Source organism: Lissotriton vulgaris, chromosome 3_1 (assembly GCF_964263255.1).
Source record: "Lissotriton vulgaris chromosome 3_1, aLisVul1.2, whole genome shotgun sequence".
NCBI lineage: Eukaryota > Metazoa > Chordata > Amphibia > Caudata > Salamandridae > Lissotriton > Lissotriton vulgaris.
In genome coordinates, this window is record NC_141689.1 from 743,093,861 (window position 1) to 743,108,778 (window position 14,918).

The following is a 14,918-nucleotide window of genomic DNA, read 5'->3' on the forward strand; positions in this document are numbered from 1 at the left end:
ATGCAAATTGTGAAATGAAACACATAGAGTTTGAGGTCGTAATAAATATGTTGTTAAAGGTTCTGAAAGATTTCAGGTAACATCACTCTCTTTTTTCACCTCACATTTACATACTCCACACCACTACCAGGCGTAATCGAAAAAAATACAGAAATAAATTGGGTCAAGTTTGCTCCTGCCGGTGTAAAATTGAGTTCAGCCTCGTGCGATTATCCATTGGGAGCCATTTAAGCTCTGGGCTGCTTCCCAGGCGGCTAGGACTTGATTTGCATGTCAATAGTTATTGGTCTCACATAATGGGATGGTTCATCCTTTTATGCTGCTTTTTGCGCGAATTTCCTCTGCTGAGAATTGATGTTCCTTTCATGCTTCAACTGGGGAGTTATGGCGGCGCCAGTAAAAAAAACTGCTTCCCTTTACAGAAAAAACTGAACACTGAAACTATATGATTATGCACTTTACATTCCATGTCAAGCATAAACATAAAGCAATGTTCACTGCTTTGAAATGATAGAGTGAACACGTGACATACTCACCCAGAGAGAAAATAAAATATAAGGTCCGCACCCGAGACAAAAAAAGAAAAACTGAGGGGATTTTTCAGGTATCCCAGGCATATTAGGTGACCTGGTATGAAAAGTGGGTTATTTACATTATTTTATGCCTTTTTTTTTAATGTATGCCGAGTAAAAAATCCCCATATATTGTAAAAAATACCTCGAGTATTTTCCGTGAGAGACAGACACTGCTTATGAATGCATGCCGTGATTTTGAAGGAATGTAATTGCAGGCGAAATATACAAGATACTAATTCACTATTTATTTCCATTAATTTAGAATTGAATATTTGAACTGATTTCACTATTTTGGGGGCCCAGAGGCTATTAAAAGGAGAATAAGTATGCATTGCTGGAGAGCATGTAATATATTTGGCCCTATTCACAGTTATGTTTTGTTAAAAGAATTTGTAAAGCGCGCTTACACCAAACGGTTTCAGGGCGCTAGAGTCAAGTGGAAGGGTGCAACACATGGGAAATTGATTAGTCATGCGCCTGGGAGAACAGCCAGGTCTTAAGCTGTTTCCTAAACTGTGCATAAGAAGTTACAGACCTCAGATCCGCAGGGAGAGAGTTTCAAAATTGTGGGGCCAAGACATCAAATCGTAGTCTCCCATGTTTCTTTTGTTTGAAAGAAGGGGTGGCCAGCAGATTCAGATGGGAAGACAGCAAGTCCCGAAAGGGAATGTAACGCTGGATCATAGGAGTAATAAATGTTGGACTTTAGTTAGTGACTGACCACATGATTCAAGATGGCGGCGGTGATATATGTAGCTTGACGGCCTGGCTGGGGCTGAGGATGGCGCGATCCACGGTCAGGTGATTCCCTCTGTCTAAAGTAGAATGGCGAGTGTGGGGACTGCTCAGACTCCGGCAACCCAATACCCTGCACATTTTCCACACTGAAAGTGGCGCAGTGAGTAACGTGCTGGCATGGCTGTGCAGAAATGGAAGGAAACCATCTACAGAAGGGCCGTGGAGGAGGGTATTTGGCACGCGCCCGATAGCGGCAGAGCAGCGAAGAGTCAGATAGCAGCGCAAGCCTAGTAATTAACGGCCCTGGGTGCGTGTACCACGGGCTCCTGGGGCAAATTTAGCCCTGATGGAACTGGCAGCCTAGAAGGTGCTGCGAGTTAAGGAGGCACCTCCGGGAATTAGAGGACCCCTGCGATTAGCTTTCACACGGAGTAAAGCCTGTACAGAACCCCGCTCAGTGGTAAAGTGCTACAGTTCCTGATAGACGATTCAGAAAAGGGGGTGGTGATGAACAGAGTGTCTGAATTAAGCAGACCACTCTTACCCAGTCCAAAGATCAGGGCTTGATCCATCACCGTTATTTATCTCACTGCACCATCCCAGCTCAGAACCTGGCTATATGCAAATAAGTCTGTCCCTGGCCCAGTGCATCATGGGAACAGGGCAGACTAAACTACCAAGCCAATTCTTCACCAGAAAGGAGACAAGCTACCGGGGACCGGTTTCTGGCATTTCAGCCGTCTTCGGCCCGGCTTGCTTGAATCCTGATGGTGCAGTGAGAGAGGGACTCATGTCTGAGTATACCCTGCCACACCTATAGTGGCCAAAAACGATTCAGAAAAGGGGGTGGTGATGAACAGAGAGTCTGAATTAAGCAGACCACTCTTACCCAGTCCAAAGATCAGGGCTTGATCCATCACCGTTATTTATCTCACTGCACCATCCCAGCTCAGAACCTGGCTATATGCAAATCAGTCTGTCCCTGGCCCAGTGCATCATGGGAACAGGGCAGACTAAACTACCAAGCCAATTCTTCACCAGAAAGGAGACAAGCTACCGGGGACCGGTTTCTGGCATTTCAGCCGTCTTCGGCCCGGCTTGCTTGAATCCTGATGGTGCAGTGAGAGAGGGACTCATGTCTGTGTATACCCCGCCACACCTATAGTGGCCAAAAACGATTCAGAAAAGGGGGTGGTGATGAACAGAGTGTCTGAATTAAGCAGACCCCTCTTACCCAGTCCAAAGATCAGGGCTTGATCCATCACCGTTATTTATCTCACTGCACCATCCCAGCTCAGAACCTGGCTATATGCAAATCAGTCTGTCGCTGGCCCAGTGCATCATGGGAACAGGGCAGACTAAACTACCAAGCCAATTCTTCACCAGAAAGGAGACAAGCTACCGGGGACCGGTTTCTGGCATTTCAGCCGTCTTCGGCCCGGCTTGCTTGAATCCTGATGGTGCAGTGAGAGAGGGACTCATGTCTGAGTATACCCTTCCACACCTATAGTGGCCAAAAACGATTCAGAAAAGGGGGTGGTGATGAACAGAGTGTCTGAATTAAGCAGACCACTCTTACCCAGTCCAAAGATCAGGGCTTGATCCATCACCGTTATTTATCTCACTGCACCATCCCAGCTCAGAACCTGGCTATATGCAAATCAGTCTGTCCCTGGCCCAGTGCATCATGGGAACAGGGCAGACTAAACTACCAAGCCAATTCTTCACCAGAAAGGAGACAAGCTACCGGGGACCGGTTTCTGGCATTTCAGCCGTCTTCGGCCCGGCTTGCTTGAATCCTGATGGTGCAGTGAGAGAGGGACTCATGTCTGAGTATACCCTGCCACACCTATAGCGGCCAAAAACGATTCAGAAAAGGGGGTGGTGATGAACAGAGTGTCTGAATTAAGCAGACAACTCTTACCCAGTCCAAAGATCAGGGCTTGATCCATCACCGTTATTTATCTCACTGCACCATCCCAGCTCAGAACCTGGCTATATGCAAATCAGTCTGTCCCTGGCCCAGTGCATCATGGGAACAGGGCAGACTAAACTACCAAGCCAATTCTTCACCAGAAAGGAGACAAGCTACCGGGGACCGGTTTCTGGCATTTCAGCCGTCTTCGGCCCGGCTTGCTTGAATCCATTCATTCCTATGGGATTGTAGGCCCATAGGAATGAATGTCAATTACCGAATTGGTAAATACTGATTGGGTAATTGGGGAAAACATTGAAGGGTGGCAGGTTGTGACTTTGATACCCTGTTGCACCCCTCAATCGTGTATGGGTGCACATGTTTCGGGCATGTATGTCTGCAACATGGCAACGTTTGAAAAGCAAAAAAAATGCTTTTTCAAGGCGTTTTTATTTATTTACCACCAACTTCTAGTTGGTGATAAATAACGAATTCCGAAAGCCCTGTAGCACTGATTACAGTGCTACCTACATCGCGAAATACAGATTCAGTAATTTTACTGATTCAGTAATTTTATTGAATCAGTAAAATTACCGATTCGGTAAAATTACTGAATCGGTATTTTTGGTGGCCCTACATCTCATTTTCCAAATACTGGTCGGTAACGGCCGAAATTACAGAATTTCGGCCGTTACATATATTTTGGTAAATAACGAATTCCGAAAGCCCTGTAGCACTGATTACAGTGCTACCTACTTCGCGAAATACAGATTCAGTAATTTTACTGATTCAGTAATTTTACCGAATCGGTAAAATTACAGATTCAGTAAAATTACCAAATCTGTATTTTAGGTGGCCTACATCTCATTTTCCAAATACCGGTCAGTAACGGCCGAAATTACCGAATTTCGGCTGTTACCGACCGGTATTTGCCTACCTACATCTGGCCCATATTCTTTTAATTATCCCATCTGTATTGTACTGTACTATAATCACTTAAAGCCATCTAAAGTTATAGGGAGGCGTAAGATCCAGACCGGGCCAGCTGGGGCTAAGGTAGTGCCCAGCTCCAACACTACAGTTGCGACAAAGGATTCTTTTTTGCAGAGGGCAGCCGCAGGTATTGACATGGAGAACTAGTGAACAGACGTCTCTCTAGGTCACCTTCTAATAGCTTGCACCCACCCCTAGCCGGACCCAACGCTGGGTGATGTTCAAGTCGAGTCCCTGTCTTCACCTTCGCCTACCCGTTCAGGTACCTACCAGGGGTCACCCGTGGGTTCTTTTATTATCGAAGGGTTACCATCTGTGCTCAAAGCCCCTTATCCAAACCCTTCCCCTGCCCCGTACAGGTCCCTCTCGCCAACTATTACAATTGAAAGTAGACAATGTATTGTTCAGCCGCAAGAGAAGGACCGCACTAATACACAAAACCATTTGGTACCCACTCGATCTTTCACAGGGAGACCACCCAACCCCCTGTCGAGGGGGGTCTCAACCCTGGGGGGAGCACTAAACGGAAACTCCAAACTTTAGGGAGCAAACCAAAAAAACTCAAATCCTTCCCGGCCCCTAAACCAGCAACTACGATTTCAGTACCCAAGCCGGTAGTCATAAACATAGATCCGTCTATCCTCAAGGTCTTCAAACATATAATATCTGCTCTTTTAGATGCCGAATTGATCCAGATTTTTGACAGGTTGACAGTGATCGAGAAGGGTCTAGTAGAGGGGACACAGTCAGACGTACCTGTAACCCATGGGACCTCAAGCGAAATTTTAAAACCAAGCATCGCCATTGACCCAGGCCGAACCACAAACCCCAACAACAATTATAGAGACCAGCAGCGCACACAATGTCACACTTTGAACATAGTTCGAGGAGGGACAGACGTCCCATGGGGAGGTCAGACTTCCAGTAGGTTTCCAGCTGCCCCACCCTCTAGGGGGGACACTCAACTCCCCTCAGGTCGGTTGGATGGCCTGCGGTGCGGCAAGTGAAACCATGTCAGCGTTTGCCCATTATCCATCTTCCCCCAGAATCTACGCCCTATGTAGTGGTTTTGGGGAATGTGCCACCTCTTCCCCTTCAATCAATCAATCAATGACATTTATAGAGCGCGCTACATACCCGTAGGGTCTCAAGGCGCTGGGGGTGGGGGGGTGCCGCTACTGCTCGAACAGCCAGGTCTTCAGCTTCTTCCTGAAGGAGAGGTGGTCTTGGGTCAGGCGCAGGTCGGTCGGGAGGGAGTTCCAGGTCTTGGCGGCCAGGTAGGAGAAGGACCTTCCTCCTGTAGTCGCTCTTCGGATGCGGGGGACGACGGCGAGGGCGTGGTTGGCTGATCGGAGGTGGCGTTTGGGAGCGTAGAAGTTGATTCGGCTGTTGAGGTAGCTCGGGCCTTGGTCGTGTAGGGCTTTGTGTGCGTGGGTGAGGAGGCGGAAGGTGATTCTTTTGTTGACGGGGAGCCAGTGAAGGTCTCTCAGATGTCAGGAGATGTGGCTGGTTCGTGGGATGTCGAGGATGAGTCTGGCTGAGGCGTTCTGGATCCGCTGGAGTCTCTTCTGGAGCTTGGCGGTGGCCCTTGGCACAAAAGAGGATTTTAGCCAGGTAAAAAATAATGTACTCCACTGGCTATCAAGCAATACTCCTGTGGGCCTCAGCATGGAAAGTAACATCATCATGGTAAGTCGAGTGGAATGGATAGGCATCTCACTGAAACCAGGAGGAGGTGATTATGTAATTGTAAATTTCAACAGAACCTCCCCAGTGGAAAGAATCCTATAAAGGGACTTCTATGGTGGTCTGTTAAATCAGGGTCCTTAATACACGTATTACCAATAGGCTTTTTTTATAGAGCAGATTTCCAAGGGGACAAAACAGGGCACAGAGTTATGAAAATGCCCCAAGATAGGCAGCACCAAAAAACCTCTGTGGCTAACGTCCAATAGTACCAACAAGTACCCCACTGTATAAGTTCAAGGGGGCCCTACTATGCCCCTACCTTGCCTCCTCCCCTAGCATTATGAAATAGATTCTTCATGCTATCAGGGTTGGAGGAATGCGATTGACTGCATATCCCTATATTATGCCTGCAGCAGAGTCTAAGCATCAGCAGAGGGTTTATTCCCCATTGGTAGCCATGTTAGAGCCACAGCTGATGGCTCAGCGCCTATTTACACACAGAGAGGTGATACCCTACATAATGGACAGTAATGTCTTATCATGGAACATAGCAGGCTTGGCAGACAAGTTTCAGGACCCCACATGGCAGCAGTTTGTTAGGCAATTCTCTGTTATCTGCCTCCAGGAAACATGGCTGGTAGAAAGTAACCTGTTCTTGGAGGGTTTTAACGTTTTTTTTGTCCCTGCCTCTCCGTCAGCTAGTGGCAGAGCAAAGAGCGCTCTGGCCACTTATATTTCCATGACAGTGGACTCCCATGTTCGGATCCACTCTATTTTCAGCCAGGGCCTTCAAGCTATTACCCTCAAGAAAGGGGACAATACAATAGGACCGATTATTTTTTTTCAACTCACTGAACAGCAAAAAGGGGGAATGCAACATCACCCAGCTGGGCCACTACCTAAGGAAGTACTGTGGTCATGCCTTACACTCCTTTATTGTGCTAGGAGATTTTAATATTCACCCATGTGGCAAACCAAAGTTTACAATAATGTCTGACCTGGGATGCCACAGAATGGGGGGGTTCCATTTTGAGCATTCCATTCAGGGGGATGAATTGAACAAATTAGTTAACAAATTTGATTTACTGACATTAATGTCCCTTTCAGCTCCTAATAGTAAAGCTCTGATTCCCACATTTAAAGGGAGAGGAAGTGGGTCTTTCATTGACTATTTTTTAATTTCTTCTACCATTCAGTCCTCATTTCAAGGGTTCACCATCAGGGACAGTGTTTACAGCGACCACAATCCCCTATGTGTTTATCTGAGTGGCCTACTTATAGCCAGAAAACCTAGGGGGAGGGCACCGGGAACATCAAGACCTACGGACGTCGGGCGCCGCCTTAAATGGTCCCAGATTGACCCTGATGTTTTTAATAGAGAAGTGAGAGACTCAACTGCAGCTTAACGTGCTCTCTGTGTCTTGCTGGATTGCTTACCAAGGGATGTCCCTAGCGCTAAGTATGAGCGTAAAATCCGTTTCACAGGCGAATTTGCGGAATTTCGGCAATTTTGCGATCTGCAAATCGTGCAAATTCGCCCAAAAATCCGCAAATTCGCAAGCTATGAATTATTTTGCTTGGTCGCGCTTGAAAAATACAATATCGCGCGGGCGGCATTTACTTACCGTGATTCTGAGTTCGGCGAGTTGTTTTTCTCCCGGTTTGTGTGTGCTGTGCCATTTTCGATCTTGCTTCGTGATCGCGCGAGATGTTTTCGAACGCAATTACGTTATCGCGGCTTGCCATCTTGCACAGCGAGAGTTTGACAATGCGAGCACGTCATAAAGGCCCGCAATCACGCATTGTGGGAGTAAACAATGCTGAACACGTAGATGCGGCGCGCAGCTAACTTCCGGCAGGAGATTTGAACAGCTCGCGTTCCCGAAATTGCAAAAATTGCAATTCTGCCCAAGAAATCCACCGCAGGAAGCCTAAACCTTGTGAAAATGATGATTTTGATCAGAATAACTCCTCAGATTGACATTTGGCTGCACTTTTTGCTGCAGGAGACCATTTTCTGGGTGGGGTGGGGTGGGAGGAAGGAAGTGCCCCAGAGTCTCCAACTTCCTGTTCCTGTCCAGCAGGCTCCTCCCAGTGCTTTGACCATGTCCTGGTCACTTTTGATTTGGATCTGGAGCTGGAAGGATTACTTTTTGTGGCTGCTGCTGGATATTTGTATTTGAGGACTTTTTGGACTTTGGAGTTTGGATCACTTTTGGACTTGAGATTTTACAAGTAAGTTGGTGTTTTTTGTTTGGGGCATTGCAGTTGAGGCAACTACAGTTCTAAAACTTTTTTCACAACTTTAAAAAAAAATGTATTGTGGGTAGCTGTCAAGAGGACTAACCTGAACTCCTATGGTCTGTGGGGGCGATCAACGAGGGCCTTCAGAAGATAAGTTCCCAACTCCCAATTGCCCCTGCACCCAGAGAACTCTGAGCCCAGGAACGAAAGGGAAAGGGGAAGTGGATAACAAACAAGAGAGGCTGCCACACCCTGGTGTCGTCTAGGCTTGATGGAATTGAAGACACCTGCAAGAGTAACCACAAATTAATACGTCCCTTCAAGGAGTGGAATTACCATTCACAGCACAGTTCAAGCAACTTTACACTTTTGAGATATCACAGTTCCAAGTTGTACCTGATAAGAGTGTGGGTTGAGCTGCTCTCCTTGGACGCTCGGATGACAATGGTAACGGCGTCTTATTCTGCTGATGCTAGGACCTTGCTTGGTGTGTGCGTGAGTAAGGGTATAACCTATATGCGCATATATTATAACCCCTAAACACTTCTCCGACTGGATACAGTTCAAGGATGAAGTGGAAACACTTGATGGCTTTGAACATCCCAAATAGGTCTGACAGAATAATTCTTATGTCTTTGTAGGTTCGGTTGAAGCTCAAGTGAAATGAACAACTAAGTCTCCAATGACTCTAGACACAGAGTTCACGAATTGGCTGCTGACTGGAAGCTGAAGGAACAGAACCGGAACCCTTGCTGACAGGAATTGACTAAGCAATCAGTTCCGACAAGTCTCTAATTCCAAATTAGCAATATCAGTTTGATGTACAAGACGAACTTGGTCGAGGGACCAACCAACGCTGAAGGATCTTCCGCTAGGAGCTGTCCGTAGCGGCTTACCTCACAACTACTGAAGCGGAGGGTCAAAACAAGGCAAAAGCTGTGAATCCGGAAAGACCAGAAACAGGATGCGAGGAGCTGTCCAAAACGAATCCTCTTCGGAAGGACAAAGTTCTGAGGAACGACAACCAAAATGAGAATCTGAGGAGACTCTCCGGAATGCTGCCGCTCGCTTCAGTATGACGGTTGAAGTGCGCAGTACTCAGGGATGGAGCGCACGAAATGGCCGCCCGCATTGTGAAAGACTAGAACGCTAACCTTGCGCTAAAGCGGCACAGCGCTGCCTTGACCTGCCGGGTATACCGTTCTCGCCTCAATGAATTTCTGCACCCCCAGGAACGGTAATACCACGGAAATTCTTTGAGTCTTATTCCTGGCAGTGGGGAACAGCGGGTTGACACCAGGGCGGGCTTGACAGTACCCCCCACCAAAACCCCCCTTCCAGGTTTCAACGGGAACGTCTTGTGGAAAGCTGTCACTAATCTGGGAGCATGCACGTTATCACTGGGCTCCCAAGACCTCTCCTCAGGACCATAGCCTTTCCAATCTACTAAGTAGAACAACTTTCCCCTCTTAATCTTGGAATCAAGGATTCTTTTGACCTCAAACTCTTCAGAAGACTGGATTGAAATGGGTGCTGGAGGGGTTTCCCGCCTTAGTTGGGGCGGACTTTTCTTGACCAAGGAAACATGAAAAGTGGGATGGATTTTCATCGAGCTGGGAAGGGAGACTCTAACACTAACAGGGTTTATCATCTTGACCACCGGGAAAGGGCCTACAAACCTCGGTTGGAACTTCTTAGTCCCCCCAAGCCTCATGTGTTTGGTAGAGACCCAAACCAACTCTCCCGCTTTAAACTGAGGACTGTCCCTTCTTTTACGATCTGCTGACCTTTTATAATTAGCTTTAGCTTTGGAAAGATTAGCAAAGGCCTTCTGATAAGCTTGTTGTAAGTTCGATAGTACCTCTTGAGCCGCTGGGACCTCAACATCAGCTTTTCCTACCCTCATGTTTGGATGCCTACCGGAGTTCAAAAAGAACGGGGAGAAACCTGTGGCTGAATGGACAGAATTATTGTACGCAAATTCCGCAGTACTGAGTAAGGAGGGCCAGTCGCCTTCCCGATCCATAAGGTACAAACGGAGGTATTGCTCCAAATCTTGGTTCACCCGCTCAGTCTGTCCATCCGTTTCCGGATGGAAACTGGTGGACAGGCGAGAGTCCACCCCCATTCCTTTTAAAAAAGATCTCCAAAAACGGGACACAAATTGAGGTCCACGGTCCGAGATCACCACCTTGGGAATCCCATGTAACCTGACTACATGTTGGACAAACAACTCTGCTAGTTGAGGAGCTGTTGGTAGGGATTTTAACGGAATGAAATGACTCATCTTGGAAAACTGATCTACCACCACCCAAATAGTTGTGCTACCTTGACTGGAGGGGAGATCAACGATAAAATCCATGGAGATGGTATGCCAAGGAGAAGGGGCCACAGGGATGGGTTGGAGCAGACCTTGTGGAAGTTGTCTCATGACTTTGCCTTTGACACATTGCTCACAAGTGGCTATGAACTGTCTTACCTGAGCTTCCATGCCGGGCCAAATGAATTCTCTCTTGATCAACTCCGACGTCTTCGCTACTCCCTTATGGCCGGCTAACAGATGGTCGTGAAATTGCTTAATTATCCGGACTCGAAGATCTTCACTGGGAACGAACATCTTCCCTGACTGGTAAGGCTTCCCTTCTTTGACTTCACGATCAGGACCTCCTTTCACCCAACCTTCAAACTTCTGCTGTGAAAATTCCACCCGAATCTTGTTTTCCAGGTCGTCTTCAACTGCGGTGGCCACGATTTTCTCGGTGGGAATAACAAAACCTTTTTCCTGATGCTCAGCCTCACTTCCAAACTCCAACCGAGACAAGGCGTCTGCTTTCGCATTTGCAGCTCCAGGCTTATAGGTTAGGACAAAGTCATAGTCTGCAAAGAATAGAGACCATCTTAATTGTCGCGGAGTCAAAGTTCGAGCTGACTTCAAAAACTGGAGATTTCTGTGGTCTGTGAATACTGTAATGGGATGCTTGGCTCCCAAAAGGTAATGTCGCCAAACCTGGAAGGTATCCTTCACTGCTAATAACTCCTTATCAGCAATCGAATAGTTAATCTCAGCAGGAGTGAGTTTTCGCGAATGGTAAGCTACAGGATGGAGCTGACCCGTGTTCTTGTGTCGCTGGGATAAAATCCCTCCAATGGCCAGATTCGAGGCATCTGCCTCCACGAAGAATGGAACATTTAAATCAGGATGCTGAAGGATCGGTGCGGTGGTGAATGCCTCCTTCAAAGATTGAAAGGCCTCTTCAGTCGCTGAATTCCACACAAATTTTTCGTTCTTCCGTAACAGTTTAGTGATTGGGCTCACCTTGCTGGAAAAATCATGGATGAACCGTCTGTAGAAATTTGCAAATCCAAGGAAACTTTGTATCTCCTTGACGGATCGAGGAGCTGGCCAACCCTTGATGGCTTGTAATTTGGTGTCATCCATGAACACTCCTTCCGGAGACAGAATGAATCCCAGGAACTCTACCTTGGATGAGTGGAAGACACACTTCTCAAGTTTCACAAACAACTGATTTTCGAGTAATCTGTTCAGAATGGCTCGCACATGGGTGACATGTTCTTCTCGGCTGTTAGAAAAAATCAAAATGTCGTCAATGTACACGACTGCGAAGCGATCCAAATATTCCCGAAGGATATCATTCACAAAGTGTTGGAACGCAGCCGGTGCATTACAGAGCCCGAAGGGCATCACTTGATATTCAAATAGGCCCAGCCGGGTGCGGAATGCAGTCTTCCATTCTTCTCCTTCTGCCATGCGAACCAAATGGTAAGCTCCTCGGAGATCGAGTTTTGTGTAAATACATGCTTCCTTGACCTGGTCCAAGAGCTCCGAAATGAGGGGCAAAGGATAGCGATTTTTCTTTGTGACCAAATTGAGTGCTCTATAGTCAATGCAGGTCCGCAGAGATCCATCCTTCTTAGGAATGAAAAAGAGCGGAGACGACACCGGGGACTGGGATGGCCGTATGAATCCATTGGCCAAATGCCGCTCAATGTATTCCTTGAGGTGTTCGTTCTCCGGTTCTGAAAGGGCATAAATGCGACTGCACGGAAGTGCTGCTCCAGGCTCCAATTCTATGCGACAGTCGTAAACACGATGAGGAGGTAACTTCTGTGCCTCCTGTTCATTGAACACCTCCTTCAAGTCTAGATATTCTTCCGGAATCTCAGGTATCTCCAGAGAACAAATTGTTTGGACTTGACCCGCCAGACTAGAGGACAGGGACTGCTGAAGTTCCCCCGGAGAGGATGCCTTACAGTGTTCTAGACAATATTCCGATGACATCTCCAATGTACGCTTGGCCCAATCGATCTTGGGATTATGTTCGGTGAGCCAAGGCAGACCAAGGATGAGCTGAAACTGCGGGGCATCAATCAAATTAAATCGCACCAAACTCCGATGGCTCCCTGGACCGAATACGGTAATGGTCTCTGTATCTGCTACGATGGGTCCTGAAGACAGGTTAGTTCCGTCAACTGCTCGCACCAACTCTGGCTTTAATTTCTTCTCAAATCGAATTCCCAGAGATTTAGCAAATTGAATATCGCAAAAATTCCCAGTGGCTCCAGAATCGATCATAATTGAGACGTGCTGATGAACATTTTCTCCAAACTGAATCCTACTGGACAAGATAAGATGTGGTGCTGCACATTGTAAGGTATTTGCCAAAGACTGCGATTTTGGGGCCGACTCTTGTGTCGCTTCCACCAGGGCAACCCCGTCTACTGGTGGAGCCGATCTTTTACCGTCGTAGACTTCTTCAGTCTCTTCGGGCACTCACGAACAAAATGGCCCGGTAAACTACAATACATACACAGTTTTCCCGCTCGACGCTTCTCTCGTTCTTCCATACTGAGAGGGCCTCGTACTGAGCCGATTTGCATTGGTTCCTCGGCCTGGGTGCCTTCAAGGCTCTTACTGGCCTCAGTTCGAGCTCGGTCCAACCTTGGCGGGGCTGATCGGAAATCCTTGCGTCTCTCACTCCGCCTCTCAGACTGGCGCTGGTCGATGTGTAAAACTAAGTCGATCAACTCCGACAAATCTGTGGGTCTCTTAGGAATTTGAGCTAAACCATCCTTGAGCTCATCTTTAAGTCCTCTGTAAAAAATAGCTGCTCTCTTGGCCGCGGGCCAACTGGTTTCTACGATGAGTTGATTAAATTGTGCAATATAAGCAACTAACTCCTTATTGCCCTGTCTGAGATCCAGCAATTCGTTGTCGGTGGCCTCTGAAATGGTCCTCCTATCGAAAATGCGTAAGAATTCTGCTTTGAAATCTTCAAACTTGTAGAGTACCGGATCATTAGCAGAGACCAAGGGTAGAGACCACGCTGCTGCATCTCCACTCAGATAAGACAGAACAAAAGCCACCTTTGACTGGTCTTCCTTAAACAAAATGGGTTTGCACAAAAAATGCAACGAGCATTGTGTCAGAAAAATTTGGGCCTTATGTGGGTCCCCTTGAAACCTCTCTGGAGGAGCTAATGGAATAGTGGGTGACATGGCATGTACCACTTGGGTTGTTAACTCTGAGGAAGATGAGGGGGAAGCAAAACTCTGAAACTTCGATCTTTCAAAACTGGGGTTGGTACTAGTAGCTAACTCATCTAATCTCTGCCGTAGATAACTAGTCTCTTGATTGGATTTCTTAATCTCCTCCTGAGTGTCGCTCAACTGTTTTTGCATTCCCTCTAGCACTGAGGTCAAGGCCTTCATATCCAAACCCTCAGTCATCTCGCCCAGACAGAAGGCACAATGTGTCTATTGGCACTTCAATCTGTCAAGAGGACTAACCTGAACTCCTATGGTCTGTGGGGGCGATCAACGAGGGCCTTCAGAAGATAAGTTCCCAACTCCCAATTGCCCCTGCACCCAGAGAACTCTGAGCCCAGGAACGAAAGGGAAAGGGGAAGTGGATAACAAACAAGAGAGGCTGCCACACCCTGGTGTCGTCTAGGCTTGATGGAATTGAAGACACCTGCAAGAGTAACCACAAATTAATACGTCCCTTCAAGGAGTGGAATTACCATTCACAGCACAGTTCAAGCAACTTTACACTTTTGAGATATCACAGTTCCAAGTTGTACCTGATAAGAGTGTGGGTTGAGCTGCTCTCCTTGGACGCTCGGATGACAATGGTAACGGCGTCTTATTCTGCTGATGCTAGGACCTTGCTTGGTGTGTGCGTGAGTAAGGGTATAACCTATATGCGCATATATTATAACCCCTAAACACTTCTCCGACTGGATACAGTTCAAGGATGAAGTGGAAACACTTGATGGCTTTGAACATCCCAAATAGGTCTGACAGAATAATTCTTATGTCTTTGTAGGTTCGGTTGAAGCTCAAGTGAAATGAACAACTAAGTCTCCAATGACTCTAGACACAGAGTTCACGAATTGGCTGCTGACTGGAAGCTGAAGGAACAGAACCGGAACCCTTGCTGACAGGAATTGACTAAGCAATCAGTTCCGACAAGTCTCTAATTCCAAATTAGCAATATCAGTTTGATGTACAAGACGAACTTGGTCGAGGGACCAACCAACGCTGAAGGATCTTCCGCTAGGAGCTGTCCGTAGCGGCTTACCTCACAACTACTGAAGCGGAGGGTCAAAACAAGGCAAAAGCTGTGAATCCGGAAAGACCAGAAACAGGATGCGAGGAGCTGTCCAAAACGAATCCTCTTCGGAAGGACAAAGTTCTGAGGAACGACAACCAAAATGAGAATCTGAGGAGACTCTCCGGAATGC